The sequence below is a fragment of the Numida meleagris genome, chromosome 2, assembly GCF_002078875.1.
Source record: "Numida meleagris isolate 19003 breed g44 Domestic line chromosome 2, NumMel1.0, whole genome shotgun sequence".
NCBI classification, from domain to species: Eukaryota; Metazoa; Chordata; class Aves; order Galliformes; family Numididae; genus Numida; species Numida meleagris.
The window spans coordinates 73,723,571-73,741,013 of record NC_034410.1 but is presented as its reverse complement, the minus strand read 5'-3'; the positions used below and the strand labels follow the sequence as shown (position 1 = coordinate 73,741,013).

The 17,443-nt window shown below is 42.8% G+C and overlaps 1 protein-coding gene across 1 annotated transcript in view; it reads right to left on the bottom strand.

The window, feature by feature from the left end:
- The window catches only part of MYO10 (myosin X), a 154,537-nt gene that overhangs the window by 30,327 nt on the left and 106,767 nt on the right, over window positions 1-17,443 (bottom strand). The window lies entirely within an intron of this gene.

Genomic DNA, 17,443 nt, shown 5'->3' with positions numbered 1-17,443 from the left:
TTATGTAAAGCTGAAGTAGTTCCCACCACAGCCAGTGCAAGCACTTCAGGTGACAGAAATGAGAGCAAGATCAAGCCCTGAGCAACTCTAAATCAGAGGACTCTCCTATTATTTATGAACTGGCTTTCATCATGCTTCTTGTTCAACCTGGCAAATAAGTGGCTCCCTGAAATCTGAACTTATCGGAAGCAATTTCATGAAAACACAGACTCAAAAGTTAATTAAACATATTCCAACTTTTTTCATCTACTTATGCATAAAACAAAATACTAGAGATACCAGTGATGTTAACTCTCATTTTCCAGCTAGGCAGCTTCAAAAATATTGATGCATCAGCTTCTAACTCCCTCCTTTAAGAGGCAGAACACCTGAAACAAAGCATTGTGATCCTTCCTGTCATAGATCTCTTCTTGGAGCAGTGAGAGTTGGACTACTTCTCCAGTATCAAGCTGCAATGGCAAACACTTCCCCAGCCCTCACCACTCCTTCCGCAGCAAAATTCTCCAGCCCCTCCCTTTGGTACAGGAGCTGAAACTCATATGGAAAGATACTGTGTCCTGACCCTTCCTCCACAGTCCAAAGTGCTGAACAAAAATGCACATAATTTGTGTTTTTGAAAAAGCAGCCGGTCCCAGTGGTGAGCCTTGCCCTGCCCAGGGCAGTTGGTGCTGCAGGGCCTGATCCAACCCGAGCAGGAGGACAAGGGCATGGAGAAATTCAGCCACCAGCAGCTGCTTCTGCCCACTTCTGAGTTGGGCGCATGGCATCCAAGGAAGCCCTGGACTGGCGTCAACTCTTCACCAAGCTGGCTGGGTTTAGGGCTCTGCTGCAAATCACAGAACAGCTTGGGCTGGAAGAGGCTTTCTTAAAGATCCTCCAGTACCATACCCCTGCCATGGGCAGGGCTGCCACCCACTGAATGAGGCAGCTCAGGGCCCCATCTAACCCGGCCCTGAACCCAGGGATGGGGCATCCACACCTTCTCTGGGCAGCCTGTGTCAGTGTCTCACCACACTCTGAGGAAAGAATTTCTTTCTAAAATCCAAACTAAATCTCCCCTCTTTTAGTTTAAAGCCATTCCTCCTTGTCATATCACTATAAGGCTGTGTAAAAAGTCAGACCTCCTCTTGCTTATAAGCCTCCTCTAAGTACCGAAAGGTCAAAACAAGGTCTCCCTGGATCGAGCCTTCTCTTCTCCAGGCTGGACAATCCCAGCTCCATCAGCCTGTCTCCGTAATGTGATTTATCATTTTATTTCCGTGCCTGCACATATATACATTAATGTTCTAGGGGAGGAAATGCCTTTGTGAATGATGAAAACACACTCTTTTCTTCTCGATACTGTGTTTAATCTGGATTTTGCCAACAATAGTCAGATACACAAGTCAAATCTTTGTATTGTACTACACACACGTACAGATGCTCACATGGAAAGCACTGATGCTGTCATGACTGGAATTGCCAATGCTCGCTGTAAGTGCCCACCCCACGGCAGTGGTGTGTGAGGGAATCAGCCTTGCAAACCCACCATTCAGCTGCAGGAGCACACAGCCTGCCTCTGCACAGTCACTGATGACTCCCGAAGGGAAAGGACTGAGCACTGATGCACATGTTAACCATGAGAACAAAATATTGATTGTAGAAACCATGTCTGATTTATGCCACAGACTGACACAGGTCAATACATCTTTTTCAGTATCTGCTTTTGATTCTTTTACCTGTACTCTTGTTGACCCAAAGGGTAACACTACCCACCAGACTTGCAATCAAATCCATACTCTCAGCGTGGCAAGGCAGATGTGTGAATGGAGTGGATACACCACAGCCAGGGAGAATTTCAGTGACGCTGCAGATGTCTGTTCCTGCCCAAGGAGCTCAGAGAGCCAGCTGGCTGTTCCACTACCTAATCCTTTCAACACCGGCCCCCGCACCTCAAGAATCAAAAGCCACAATGCTGGTTTGAACATTCTTGTTACCTTTTTTTATTTGTTTTTAAATTCATTTCCACCCACGTTTTGATTCACAAGGGAAGAAGAAACATTTTCAAGACTTTTTTCTTGCAAATACAGAAGTTAGGCACAGCCCTGTTTTGTCACCAACAGCTGAGATGTCAGAAGCTTGCATTTTTAATGAAAAACAATGAAATGAAACATTGCAAGAGATGCTAACATGGTATCAGCAGGGCAACATAGGGACCACTGCAATTTTAATTACATAAGCATATCCATTCACTTTTCAAAGTAATTATTTTTTAATTACTGACAGACACATCGTGGTATTAAATTGGAGGGTCAAATCTTAACCTGGTCTATCATTGGAATTACATCCGCAATAAATTTGGCTGCTGTGCGTAAACCTGGGGGCAGTGGTAAGGAATTATGCTGGACTCCTACACTTCCCAATCTGGAGTTACCAGAAGATACAGATGTCCCATCACCTGGAGGATTTTGGCTGAGCCATCACAGAAACTTCAGTCCTCAGCAATAAGGAGAGCTGCAGCCAGTCAGGGAGGGAGCCAAAACACAACACACTAAAAAGGGAAACTATGGCTGCAACTATGTTCAGAACAGCCACAAAGCTTGCAGTAGCATTAAATAGCTATGCAAAGGGTATTTTACCTAAGGAGCTGAGGCACAGTCTTGTATCTTCAGAATTCCTGTGATAAGTACTTTAATTTTCAGGCTTATTCTCAGGTAACATAGAGATCTGGTAAACATTTATCAGTGTTGCTGCAAATGGGACTTGTTTCACAAACGAACACTTTGGAAGAGATTGTGCTTTGCAGAAAAAATTCAGATACCATAAAGCAGAACGATAACTGATTATAAAACAATATCAAATTCACACTGTTTTACTAAGTAAAACTTAGAATTGCTTGCTGTGCAGATCAACCTTGAGAAGGCAACAGATATGGAACTCAACCATATCTGGTGACAACCGTTTGCTTTCAACATTTTTGAGAGATGCAATAAACCTCAAATCAATTCAGTTTTCATAGATATTTCCCTTTAACCAAGGAATGGCAGCACTAAACCACTCTGACACACAAAATCACCAGACAAAGGCTACTGACTCACATGAGTCACAGTCACATTTGGGCACTGAGCAACATGTACATAAAATTTCTTAAGCTTTTGATAACTACAATTCAAAAACTTGATAAAAGTTTTTTTTAATTTTTATTATTATTTTTAGTGGTGCACTCTTTCATAGCACAAATCGTAATTTCTCATTTCCAGAACCACAAAACTGTAGAATGGTTTGGGTCGGAAGGGACCTTTAAGATCATCTAGTTCCAACCCCCCTGCTATAGGCAGGGACACCTCCCACCAGACCAGGTTGCTCAAAGCCCCATCCAGCCTGCCCTTCAGTGCTTCCAGGGAGGGGGCATCCACAACCTCTCTGGGCAACCAGTTCCAGTGTCTCACCACCCTCACAGTAAAGAATTTCTTCCTAATATCTAGTCTAAATCTACCCTCTTCCTCTTCCAGTTTAAAACCATTTCCCCTCATCCTGTTGCTACTTGTCCTTATAAAAAGTCCCTCCTCAGCTTTCCTGTAGGCCCCCTTCAGGTACTGAAAGGCCGCTCTCAGGTCACCTCTCAGCCTACTCTTCTCCAGGCTGAAGAGCCCCAGCTCTTTCAGCCTGTCCCCGCAGGGTAGGTGCTCCAGCCCTCTGATCATCCCAAAGTCTACCCTGAATTTGCACTGTACAACACTAGAACCAAGGCTTTAATGTGACCTGGAGCCTATGCTGGCGAGACTGGCTCCATACACTGCTAAATGATTGCTCTGATACGCTGTGAGCCTCCTGAAGGGCAAAGCTGCTGTCTAATACCACAATTAGAAGAAGCCATTAGGACAGGCATCTAATTTCTATGCATAACTTTCATTATAAAATAGTTCCTTAGATTAAAGTCTGATGGAGGTCAGAAAAAAAACCAACATCCCTTTACCCTGGGCAGTGCCATCAGTGGAGGCCCCAACTGAAAAACACACGCACAACTTTTTTTTTTGTTCTGCAGATTGTTTTCTCCATTCAAACAAAGAGCACACCTGACTTTCACCAGTCAGACATCCTTTTCCATCCCAGAGATACTGGCTGCCTCAGTACAGCCACAATAATGATGAATTTTGTTTAGGTAGGAGGAACTTCACAGAGAAATAGATATCAGAAGGGAAAAACAAAACAAAAACCCACAGTCTCTTGTTTATACGTTTCCGTGTGACAATTTGTGTAGGATGATATAAGTTAGATGCCATATCCCACAAGTTTTGATTTTCTGGACTTATGCAAGTGTGGAAGACAGATATAGAAACGATCAACAACAGATACAAGGATATGAAAAAGTAACTTTTTATTTGAAAACCAATAACTTTTCTCACTTTTCTTTGATACTGTTCTCCTTCACTTCTAAAATGAAGTCTTGGCAAGTTTACTCTGGAAAAAGCAGCATGAACTAAAAAGAGGTCGGTCTTCCCCTGCTTTGCAACTGTTTTCTGCATCCCAAAGTGCACTGATATCTTTTTAGAAATAAAATTACCCTGTCTGCACAGGGGGACCTATTAAACCAGATCTCCCTGAAACAGTCCCCCATGGTTCTCTGATCTCAATCACCAACTTCACGAGTCAAAACTAACGCTAAGCTTTTCTCCCAGATGAATGTGAAATGTGTGAATAAATTAACTTCTAATAATCTATCTGAACTGATAAGAAAATTTCTTCATGCTCATTGTTTGGCTTTTTAAACCACATGACACTTAGTGGTTCTTAACCATCCACGCAATTTGGCAGCCTCTACTTATGCTGAGGACTCAACCTAACAACCTGGAAGAAGAGGAAACAAAATGCTGGTGGTCTCAATAGGACAACAAATGGCAAATGCAGGATGGGCAGGAGGTAGGGCACTCTCCCTGTTAATTCAAGAGACTTGATTTGCAGTGCTATATAGAATCATAGAATCAGCTAAGTTGGAAAAGACCTACAAGATCATCCAGTCCAACCATCCACCTGCCACCAATAACCTCACTAAACCATGTCTCTCAACATTGCATTTAAACGTTTCTTGAACACCTCCAGGGACAGTGACTCAACCACCTCCCCGGGCAGCCCATTCCAGCGCCTGACTACTCTTTTAGAAAAGCAGAATTTCCTAATGTCCAGCCTAAATCTCTCCTGGTACAACTTGAGGCCGTTCCCCCTCATCTTGTCACTAGTTATAAGAGAGAAGAGGCTGACCCCCAGCTCACTACAACCTCCCTTCAGGTAGTTATAGATGAGGTCTCCCCTGAGCCTCCTCTTCTCCAGACTGAACAATCCCAGCTCCCTCATCCGCTCCTCATAAGGCCTGTGCTCCAGACCCCTCACCAGCTTTGTCGCCCTCCTCTGAACACACTCCAGGGCCTCAATGTCTTTCTTGAAGTGAGGGGCCCAAAACTGGACACAGTACTCAAGGTGCGGCCTCACCAGTGCTGAGTACAGAGGAACAATGACTTTCCTACTCCTACTGGCAGCACTATTTCCGATACAAGCCAGGATGCCATAGGCCTTCTTGGCCACCTGGGCACACTGCTGGCTCATGCTCATATGTTGGTCACCCTCCTGCCTTGAACAAACCACTTCACCTCTCTACCCCCAGCTCCTCCAGCCACACATTGTTCAGGTGTTTGCACCATCAGCTTTGATGGCATCCACTTATACAGTAGAGTTTTAACCCCATAACCACTACACTGACAGCACAATGAGCATGAAAACCTCTGTGTATCCTTCTCCTGGGAACTGGAGCATCAGTTCCACTCATCTGAGAGCATGAGCATTTCAAAGAAAGATTAAGAAAATAAACCCTCTACAGTCTTCTAAAGCGTGCACACAGCTGTAACTAGAAGAGATTCAGGACAAAACAGCAGCACGTTTGATGCCGGCTCTGTTTTTGAAAATGTTCCCTTCCTATCCCAGAGCATTTGTGTCTATACAGGTAAGTGCCATAAGAGTACAGGATAAAAACAAAGAATATGTCACAGCTGAAAAGTTTTCTTCATATTCCCAGTGCATGGCAGTGGGAAATCAAGGAATATCTGGATAAACATTAAATAACAGTGAATATTTTGCATTCCAAAATTCTCTGGATATCGACGCAACCCCCCAAAAAGCATGAAAATCCTATAAAAAATACTAACGCTGCTGGTGGTAACTTGTAAAGAGTATGGCCATTATTAAATCAATCCTTACACCTCAAACATTCTCCTGCAGACTCCAGGCCTGATTTCACTGCTCACTCAATAACGATATACTGCCTCATTTATATAATCTCTGCAGGTCTGAACATGAAAGTACTGCATTTACCAACAGCAAGTGTTTACATGATTAGTTGATCTTCTCTTCAATTCCAGCTACTGCATCTGGCCTGCATGATTCATCTTCTAGTGCAGAACAGCTCAGTTTAAGTGACAAACTGCACTCTCACGCAGTTCTCTGATATCTCTATAGGCTAGAGATGCAGGTGTTAAAAAACGCTGCTGTATGGACGGAACACAGCAATTTTAGAGTTCATCCATTGTTCCAAAACAGTCAAAGGTGGAGAATTAATAAATTCCTAAATAAATTGAAGTATTTATCTTCTGCCTGTCATCCAGCTTACTGTACAAGCAAGGGCATCTCAAGGATATTTTAATGAAAGCAATCATTTCAGAGCTATGCAGCAGTATGTTATTGCAGTGACCCTTTGGCACTAATGTTTAAAGACTTCAGCTGGGTCAAGACGTGACTGAGTTAGGTCCATTGACAAAGATGTCACATTTCAGGTCTTGCCAGTCTGCAGCAATGATAAGAACTGGAACTTGCTTGATAATTGGAGGAAAGCTCCTCAAATGCTTCTGACTTGCTTGCTGTGATTTCGTACTTTCACCTGCAATACTCACCAACCTTACAATTCTGGAGCTATTTAAACTGCTTTACTAGCCCATGTCACTGTCGTCTTACATTTCAGAGTAATTTTCTTTTAGGTTGGTTTGTATGAACCAAATGCCACCCTGAGTAAACACACAACAGCCTCTTTGTGAACCTTCCTTTCTGAAGGTATCTGAAGACAGAATTTGTCCACTTCTCTCATTAGCGGTGATTTAAAATCCTAGAGGAATGCTAATTCCTCACAATCACAGTGTATAATTTCTTGTACAATAATTAAAACCTCATGGAATAGGAACAGATTGTTAAAGGCATAGGCTTAAACACTGGAGATGTCTAAGTTATCTGAGTAGGTTTAGAGCTGTCTGTGCAGGGGCTAAGTCTTTAGCTGAAGTGAGCCTTTGTTGCTTGAATACATTATTTAGAGTCCATTGAAATGCACAGCTGGTCACACAGGCTGTTTGTTCCAAAACAGCGCCTACAGGACCATCCATGTGAAACAGACGATTAAGAGCATTTGGGAAAAGACGGATTTAAGATTTGGAGCAGCTCTGGCAGTGTCTCAGGGCACTGACAGAAGGTGCAACTCACAGCAGAGACCCAGCTGGAATTCTTCATGGGCCCTCCTTCCCCACCTGTGAATAATCCATTGCCATTTCATCTGAGGTCAGCCTAATTAAAACCTCCAATCCCTGCAGACTAAACCCCAATCTGGCCTCATTCTCCTCACATTGTGATCGGTCAGCAGGCTTCTCCTGAAGAGAATCAATCAGGCTGCCCGATAGCTACAGACCATGGAGGAACATACTGACATGTACTAATTACAAGGACAGCTGTCCTGCCTTACCAACCCGATGTCAAGACAGTTGACAGCAGTTTGCTACAATGGTCAAGAGAACAATGCCACCTGCCTGTGTCACACACTGCTCCGAGTCTGCTGAGGATGCACACCAGTCACACAAGGTGAAATCCTGACCCTCCAGGTCAGCAGGGTCTCTATGTATCCTACACAGACTAAGACTCCACCTATGTTTTGTTTTTAGTGTTTTCACCATACTTCTATTCCTCCACACCAAACTTTTCAACTATGACCTACAGGTTTTTTTTTTTTTTTTTTTAGTGTTTTCACCATACTTCTATTCCTCCACACCAAACTTTTCAACTATGACCTACAGGTTTTTTTTTTTTTTTATTTGACACCTTATAGGCAGGCCGGTCATATAAGTTCCTTTCTGTATTTAAAAGCAGTAAAACACATTTTAGGACACTTTCTCTAATGTGATTTCTTCTTGCCTGCATGACACAGATAATGAGGATTGGACTAAATGATCTCCAGGGGTCCCTTCCAACCCCTGTGATTCTGTGATCAGCTATTTCTAAATATCATGCTTTTATTGCTGAAAGATCCAAAGGTTTATCAGGAAGTACAAAATTAGGACAAAATTACTTGAGAGAATCTGTTACTAGGATGAATTTCATCTTGCATGGACAAGTCTGACACAGTTGTAAAACCTTATCTTGGAACTATCCTTTTAAGAACCTAATCCTGTCTACTTCTAATGTCTACTGCAGTATTGCCACAACTCACACTTCAGTACCTGAAGGCCTTCAAGTAGCTAGTTCTGGCTGAAATGCTGATACCCAATCACTTCAACAGTACATCCCAAAATAGTACTACGGATAACTTGTTGCCACTGTTTCAATTCTCCTTGCTTTCCCTCAGTGACAGAAAATCAAGCAGCCCTTTCTCAGACTGCAACTCCACACAAGAGGAGAAGATACAGGAGATAACATCACACTCATCTGAAGGACAAAAGATGCCAGCTCATGAAGCACAAGGAGAGCAGAAGAGGATCTGTGAATCCAAATCACACTGCTTTGCATTTCAGTCCTGGGGCACTGACCTGCCACTTTCTCTTGGTCTGGTCACACTCCATTCCTTCAGGACTGCATGCGTGGATTCCATTTAAGACTTGAGAACCTTCTTTTTGTGGGTTAACCCGTGTTTTTAAGCTGTGTGACTGCTACTGAAATACTGTGTTTAAACCTGAAGTACAATAAGGGAGGATGCTATACTGGAAAGCATTTAGAGAAGGGCCATGAGAGTAAAGACCAGACCACAAAAGCAGTAAGGGTCTTGCATAACAGCCCTGAGGAGCTCACCAGTGAGAAAGCTGTGAGGGCTTGATGGTACTCCGCAAGTACCTAAGCCAAGAGCATAGCTTCAACAACAGTTTCTAAAACACAGCAGATAAAGATATAATGAGCATGAAAATCAGCGGAAGACATATTCAAACGAGAAGGCACAACATTTTTTTCACTGTCTGTATTCATCGGAACAGCTCGCTTGCGGTGGTGGGACCCTCTAAAGCCACCAAGCACGAAGAGAATACTGGGCGTCTTCCTTCTTCCAGCAGGTGGTTTTCCTGACTGCTTGCCATGCAGCTGGTTAGATGAAATGAGCTCAGCAGTTCTCTTTCATTTGTGGAAAAAACAATGATTTATTTATTTAGGAAAGCTTAGCGCTGTCTGCTTTAACCTTTGGTACTGGAACTCCCAAAGACTGACTTTGCACCAAAGATAGGAAGGAGACACACAGCTACTGACCTACAGTGCACATCGTCATCCAGAGCTGTGCTTCCCACACAAAAGCTTCATCGGGGCAGAAAGCAAGTTCATTTCTTATACAAGTATTTGACAGCCCAGCAAGGGCAGTTTGGCTGAGCTTTTACTGTGGCTGTCTACAAAGACACAGGCTGCAGAATTGTGCACTAGCATAGATTAAGTCATTACAAAGCCTTCACGTTTGTCACAAATTAACAAAAAAATCCTTCACATTATCAACTCCAGTGTTAAAAAAAGGACAAACCCTGCAGCAATAACAAATCGTAACTCCAAAAACTTTAAGGTTTAATAAAAAAAAGTTTGAGTTATCTTTAATTAAGCGTGAAGTGTATGTGTTTGTTTTATGGCCGTGACAGCTAGCAACTTCCTAGTTAAATACCAAAAACCAGACTCAAGCAATGCTAAGTTTGCACTTGATCCCATCCTTTTTCAATACTGCGGCCACAAGCAGTTTCTCTTTCTCTGATGTGTTTTGTGCCTGAACACAGTTTATTCCCTCAGTAGACCATAGAAAGCAGCTACAAAACACAGAGCTGACGTAATGCACAGCCGTGCTGCTTTCTTAAGCAAGTAAACTTTACAGCACACTTCCTACTTTGAAGAAAAGATAGGAATTAAAAAATTATCTCCTAAGGAGTCCTCTCACTTCTTCATGTATCAAGTCTTCTGTCTGAAAGTCGTTAAGAGAAATTAGCCAGGCTTCAATCATAGCCAGTACCTGACATGTGTAAATTAGGAACGCCACAAAATATTCTGCCGAGCAGCTTCGAGTTGCTGGGAAACCAGAGGTCAGGCAGCACTGAAAGGGCAGATTATTCCCATCTCGGCAAAGGCACAGGGCTCCATTCAGCGTGCAGCCCTGGCTCTCACTGCTGGCTGCAGCAGCATGTGACCCAGCAGCCCGAGGGACAAGCACCACTCAGCTGCCCCAGGACAACCGTGCACCACTTTGCACCAAAGCACCCCTTCCATCTCTGCATGGCACTTGCTGTTTTGCATCAGCATCAAGAGTACGCTTCCATCTGGAGTGCCCAGGACATCCAGGGGCTGACAGAGCTGTCCTTAAGCAGACTTGCAGCCTTGGAGAGGTGCTGTAGACTTGCAGAGGTCTGAAGACCTGCTTTAAGTTCTGAAAGCAGGAGGAAACCTGTAAGACTGCAGTTCTGATACTTTTTAAGTCTACAGAAGAGAAATCAAAATTTACAGAAAGTCGTTAAGATCCCCATGATTAGCAGAGACACCTATCTGGCTGACAAAAGTTGCGTGATGGCTCAGATAAATGACCCAGCTTAATCCCATATAATCAGTACGCTAATTGCTCCCACTTCTTTTATCTCAGCACATCTCAGATAGCATCAGACTAACTTTGGTATTTTTCTTACATTTTGGTCTTTCGTGCTGCTGCTCTTCTATCCACATGCTTTTTTACATTATAAATTCAGGACTTGCCTTGAGGATCTACAACCAACTAGACAACAAGATACCAAGGACAAGAGAATTTGTGTATATTTGAAAGAAAGGACAGAAAATGATGGCAGCTGTTTGTTCTTCTATAAGTGCGTATCACAGAAAACGGCAACAAATGTGATCCCCTTGGACTCCTTTGTTATAATGCAACAGATGCCCCTTTTTTAATTAAGAGTTGGAAACACTCCTACATGAGTTCTTTGATGTTTTGGAGAACCACATCAAAATCAAATTAGATCTATCTAACAATTCAGATTTTTTCACCCTAGAACAAACAAGAAGCCCTTTAACTGATTTCTTCATATGTTATCTACACAAAAGATGGAGGAGCTCCTTCCCTTATACCCCCTTGTGGATTGTAGCTACTCATGCTGTCGCAGCGGCCAGGCTGAAGGCACAGATGACTCAACTTCAGCAGCAGGAGCTTGGATAGAAGCTACCCCAAACTCCCTACAACCATTACTAATAATTTCATCTGGCAGACCAAAAAAACCAACCAGTTTGATCTCACTGCTATAGATTATACATTGGCAAGCACTAACACTTGCAATCAGAGACACTTTTTCCTCTCACAGAAAAATGGCACCAACTTACAGATTTGTTCCAGTTCCAATGTACTTGTGAGACAAGAGTTAACTACGGACTCAGTTGACTTTCCTCTACTTGTATGTTCCAGAGTTCCCCCAAACTGATGGCAGTTATTCTCTCTTAACACCAATATGCCATTAAAATAAATAAAATTAAGTGATCTGTGTGTGTACACATACACACAGAATGAATTATAATAGACTGCAAAAATGACATAAGCGCCTAATTAATTTCATCTTCAACCACCTCAGTGATTTCACTGGGATGCCACTGTTCATCTCCACTAAGCACACAAATTTTACATTCAGGGATGTTTATCAATGGCTCTTTGTTTTACTAAGGCAAGTTCCATCTTTTTCTTAGTAACATGAAGCACGTGCTTTGTTGACTCCATCTATTTTTTTTAAGACAATTCTGCGGAGAAAAGCTCTGCCCTTAGAATTTTACAATCTGCTGTGTTACATTTAAAAAAGAGCATGGCTTTTTCTGTCATTTAGAACTGGATTTTCCTCTATCCATCTTCACTCTGATTAGAAAATCTGGAAAATACAATACTGAGTCTCCCTGATTGGTAAAACGCATTTTCACTGCTGGCATACCCAAACTATGTTTTCCTGGGATAGCATTGTGGACTGTACATCACTGGAACAAGAGATGTAAAAATTTCTTCTGCCTCTGCACAGATGACTTGCAACTTCAGTCTGGGAAGACAAGTGTAAGAGAGCCGCACACATGCCTCAGTCTTTTTCAAAGCTGTGTGACAAGAGGCATTGTGGCTACAGGGACTCTATTACGTGCTGGCCAGCACACCCAAAGCAGCATAAAAAAACTAAAGCAAAGCATTCTGACATACACTTAGAGCTCACTGAAGCCAATGAGATGCACATGCCCTTTAAGGACTTGGCTGATCCGAGATGCTCTAGGTTGTACATGCCAGTGGTCACAGAGAAATGGCAATTTTGGATGTCTACACAGCATTTTCTCCTCTGATAAATTTCTAGGCTGGTGCTAAGTATAAAACAAAGCATAACCCCTACACGTTTGATTCAAGAAGGAACACAGAAACAGAATCAGCTTTCCTAAACTGGATTTTGTTTGCTATGTCAATTGTCTGATTACATGAACTACTTCTGTAACAAATTTAAGTGCTGGGCTGCTTTAAACAAAAATCATAATTTCTGCCTTTGAAAGACCACTCAGTTAACAGTAACGTAGCTCACACGCAGGACACGATCTCCTTCTGGCTAAAGATGCACAAATTGTGTGACTGGCAAACACGTTCTTTTTGTGCTGAATCTGGAGCACCCAATTCATTTGAAAAAGCCACTGGCATGGAGGATTTGGCATTCATCTGGCTTTCTGAAAGTGGGTATCTTCTCTTAATCTAGTTTATCTCTTAATCTAGTTTATCTTTGCTTGACCATAAGAAGTTTGAGCTCCCCAACAACGTTACTTACTTACTACATACCTAATGTTTAAGGTTTACAGAGAGTAAGTTTCAAAAATGCCATGATATATCTCATCCTGTCAGCTCTGAAAATACAGCACAGCACTAAGAGTTTGGCAACAAACTTGCCTTTTCTACACTAAACATTGTGCAATACTCACAGGTGTGTGAGACAATCTGAGGTGGCAGCCAAAACTGGAAACTTCTCGGTGGCCTGTATGATTTACACAGTGCCAAGCACTTGGCTCGTGTGCAGAAAACTTGGAACTTCACAGAACTGAGTGCCTAAATAAAGCATATACTTACCCCTGCTTGGGACTGAACAACAAAATGAATAGTGTCCACGGAGGCAGCAGAGTTTCGCTTCCTATCACCTCCGCAGCAAAGCTCCAGAGAGCCCCAGCCTGCTGTCCAGCTCACTACTGTTGGAACGGGGAGCTCATCAGGAGCTTGGAGGAGACAGACCAACAGAAGCAACCTCAAACCTCACCACGCTTTTGCCCCAAACTTCCTGTAGGTTAGGCTGACTGCCATCACACAGACACAACTCAGCAGCCGTACTGCAACGTAACAACAGTGCTAGGAATGGACGCGTCTTATTGTTTAGACTTATAAAGTGTCTAAAACCACTAGATAAGTCATTCTGAATGTAAAGTAGGCAACAAAAATAAGCTGCTTTGATGCCCTTTCAGCAAATGTTTCACATTTAAAATATGTTATGAGGTGATTGCAGATGTTCTGGAGTGTAGTTAGTCCTCACACATTTATCACGAGTTTTTCTCCCATGAAATCTTTGTTTGCAGTATCCTCTGACAGAATTAAGTAATGTCACACACATACATACAGATAGACACACAGTTACATTCAAATAGAAAAAAAAAGCTTAAGAACTAACCCAAATCTACCATTAAACAACATTACATTCTCCTCTTAACATGGATTGAGGGTCCTTCTGACAATGATTTGAATAGCTGGGACAGTGCTACAGCTTTCAGCTGCTTTCTATCAGCAATCCAGCTGTGTTAGAAAAAAAGATTGTTAGGCTTCTATTTAGGTCACAAGGTGCACAGGTTGTAAATACATGGTTTTTGAATAAGCTAACAAGAAACAAAATCAATGTTACCTTTTTGAAGCTATGCATTTTTAGCAGAAGAATTACTAACTACACTTAATTCATGTTCCATGCAACAAAAATACCTACTTTTTGATCTACTACCACTGTAACAACCTGAGGTTTGAAAGAACATATCTCAACATCAGAGAGAGAAGAACCATCGGGACTTATGAGAATCCCTTTTCCCAGTTCCATATGCACTTTATCAGATCATATCACCTCCATCTAGATTTGCAAGGCAAATCCAGGGTTGCTCTTGAGACCAGAATAAAACTCCCATAGACTTCAACAATGCAGGATCCAACCCATTCCCTTCCTAACAGGTTCTTTCAAGCAATTTTATCCTAATTTTCAGCCCTGTGGCTGAATTCTAATGTTTGCAGAGGCAAGTTCTTTGAGTGGGAAAGCAAGAGCAAAATGCAGATCTCAGAACAGAGCTTTTATTTTACCTGCTGGGCTGGGGCATTTGTTTCATAGGGGGCAGAAGGGGGCAACTGACACAAAGCAAACTCAAAGCATACTGCTGTTATAATATCATTCCCATTCCTACAGTTATACATATTTTAAGCATACTCTGTTTCTTCTGTTTCTGCAGTGAAAGAATTACTGTTTCAAAAGTGTCCCATCAAGTTTCACTGGCAGCACAGAAACATTTATTAAGACATCTGGATGCTGCTGATTATTTGCTGTACTTCCTCACACCCAAACGCACACTGCCACTTTTTATAGTGTAATCAAAGCCAAACTACAGCCTTGCCTTACACCTTAATGAATTGCAGGAGTACTACTTTCCTAAGCATTACACAGCTAGTTCTCCTGAATCTACACCATGAATTTCTGAACAGCAGAAAAGATCTTTCTGCCCCAAAGCAGATCGTCAGTATAGCTCATGTCTTCTCCCCAGTGCATACACACTCAGCTCTAGCTCTGCTGACTTCTTCCTTGCTCTGTGAACAATCCCTCCTTTAACTTAAAGAGAGAGCGTGTTGTATTAAAGCAGACTGCTTGGAAGGAAAGCTCTTCTGCCGTTTGAAATTATGATTAGACCAGTAGTTTGGTCATCTGTTCATAAACGCGATTCTGCAAGCACTTAGCCTCTTCAAAAGAAAATACAAGACTAGAAACATTTTCCATACAACTTGCTCTGCCAAACTCAGCTTTCTTTTCTCTTTCTACAAGTCCACCACAGCTCCAAGCAGGTAAGATTGAAATTATTTTAAGAAACCAAAACACAAGGAAATGCACAAATTAAACTCCTTACCTTTTAAGGCTTTTTCACCATTCAGCGTTCCCCCATTGTGAAAAACTGAATCTTTAGCAGTCGCAGCTATGCACACACGCACAGACACACACAGACCAGGGCTTTCTTCAGCTCACTCGTATTTCAAGTCTTTCATGTGATATCTTTGGCTGTACTTGCTTAATTCATTCCTGCTGCACTCAAAGGAAGTCAAGCCTGGTGAGGGCTGGCTCTGCAGCAACCGCTGTAGATATTCCTGACTAACAGGACAGTGGGGCTAATCTCACTTTATAAGCATCAAGAATGTAAATATATTTCACAGCCAAATTCCTAAACCTTAAAAGATAAAATGCACAAAGTGCCCTAAGACACAGTTTAGCAAGGGAGTTATGAATGCTGAAGTTTTTGCTAGAGAACAATACTCTCTACCCCAGCTTCACTTCTGGAGCTTTAACGGTGGCTATTTATCATGGGCTGTGCATATTCCCTTGTAGTAGTTACCATGAGAACACACCGCACAGGATTTGAATGTAAATTGCCACCTAGAGATGTGGGGGGGATTTTTGTTGTTGTTGCAGTTAAAAAAGAGAACTCCCAAAGCCCGATGAAGTACACACTTTCTGCATGCACATATTTGCATGACAATGCTTGCAATTCAAAGGCTTGCTGCAGAGCACAAGAAGGAAGAAAAGCCAAGCTCTTTCCTTGGTATATATAAAAAAACAACTACTCCAGATTTGTGGTCAGCAGTTGCAGTTCTGCAAATGCCCATCCATGTCATAAATCACATACGAAGGAATTCATAAAATACTTAAAAAAAACCCACTAGGCAGTGCAAAATACAGAATAAGATGGATGGGACTCTGTGTTACTGCAGCAGTCTAAGTTCTTCCCACTTCACAAGTATCAGTTCAGAAAGAACTAACTACACAAGTAATGCACTTGAAAAAATGCCATTTCACTTTTACACTGAACTGTTCTGGAGTTTGCTTCTCCCACTCATGGGAGCACACCACCAGGGTTACTGCCTGAAATCTGAAAATGTCTCCCACTGCTTGTAGACAGACTCCTACCAAACTGTCTTTATAGGAAACTTGGTGACTTGTGCACATACGTGCTGCAAAACCTGCCAAAATCTGTTTGCCTGCACTGCCTGGGATTTGATGCAATCTTTGCAACGCAGCAGCTGCTCCCTCCCCGGCAGCACCATCCCAGCTCTCTAGCCTTACCGTGGTGACTGAAACATAAACTCCAATGCACTTCGCAAAGGGATGCTAGTCAGCCCTGCTTAGTTGACAGCAAACCTTGCTGAAGAAGAAGGACACGCCTGCCTGGTGTAGCCTCGTAAGAGGAATGACCTACTTGAGGCCAGCAAGCAGCTGCACGGTGGGACAGGGACAAAGGGACACCCGGGCAGCACTGCTGGCACTCAGCTTGGAGACAACACAAAGGCTGGGCACTGCCTGCGCAGCACAAGGCTCCTTGCAGGAACTGTCTTGTTCTGTGAATTCAGATCCACACGTAACATTACTGCTGGCGCTTTATGAGCTTTCCTTACACCCACTCTCTTTATCACTTTCACCTCAGGACTCTTCTAGTGCCTGGCCTAATTACTCAAGTGATATGCCAGGAGATGATGCAGCTGGGACATATTCCACAAGTCTTGATTAGAAGCTATGTAATTCTGTAAAACCCAAGGCGACAAGATCCAGGTAGCTGAATTAAGCAGCGTCAGCTGGGCGTGATGCCATACTTTATGACTGCGCCTTCCTGAAGAAGAACAAAGCCTTACGAGCTAGTTAAAGCACTAAGGATAGCTTGTGTTTGGTCCCGTGCACTTGTGGCAAGCAATGCAAAAGCAGGGAAACAAGCTCTGATTTTGGGAAATGGCTGGGCTCCTCAGCAGAATGAGCCTGCACATACCAGACTGCCTCGGCAAGTCTGATCCACGCTCAGAGCCTGCGGCTCTGCTTCCTCGAGCACCAGTGACAGCAGTAATTGGCAGTCAGAAAGCCTACTTAAGACAAATATTTATTGAGAACAACTGTGATTAAAGGGA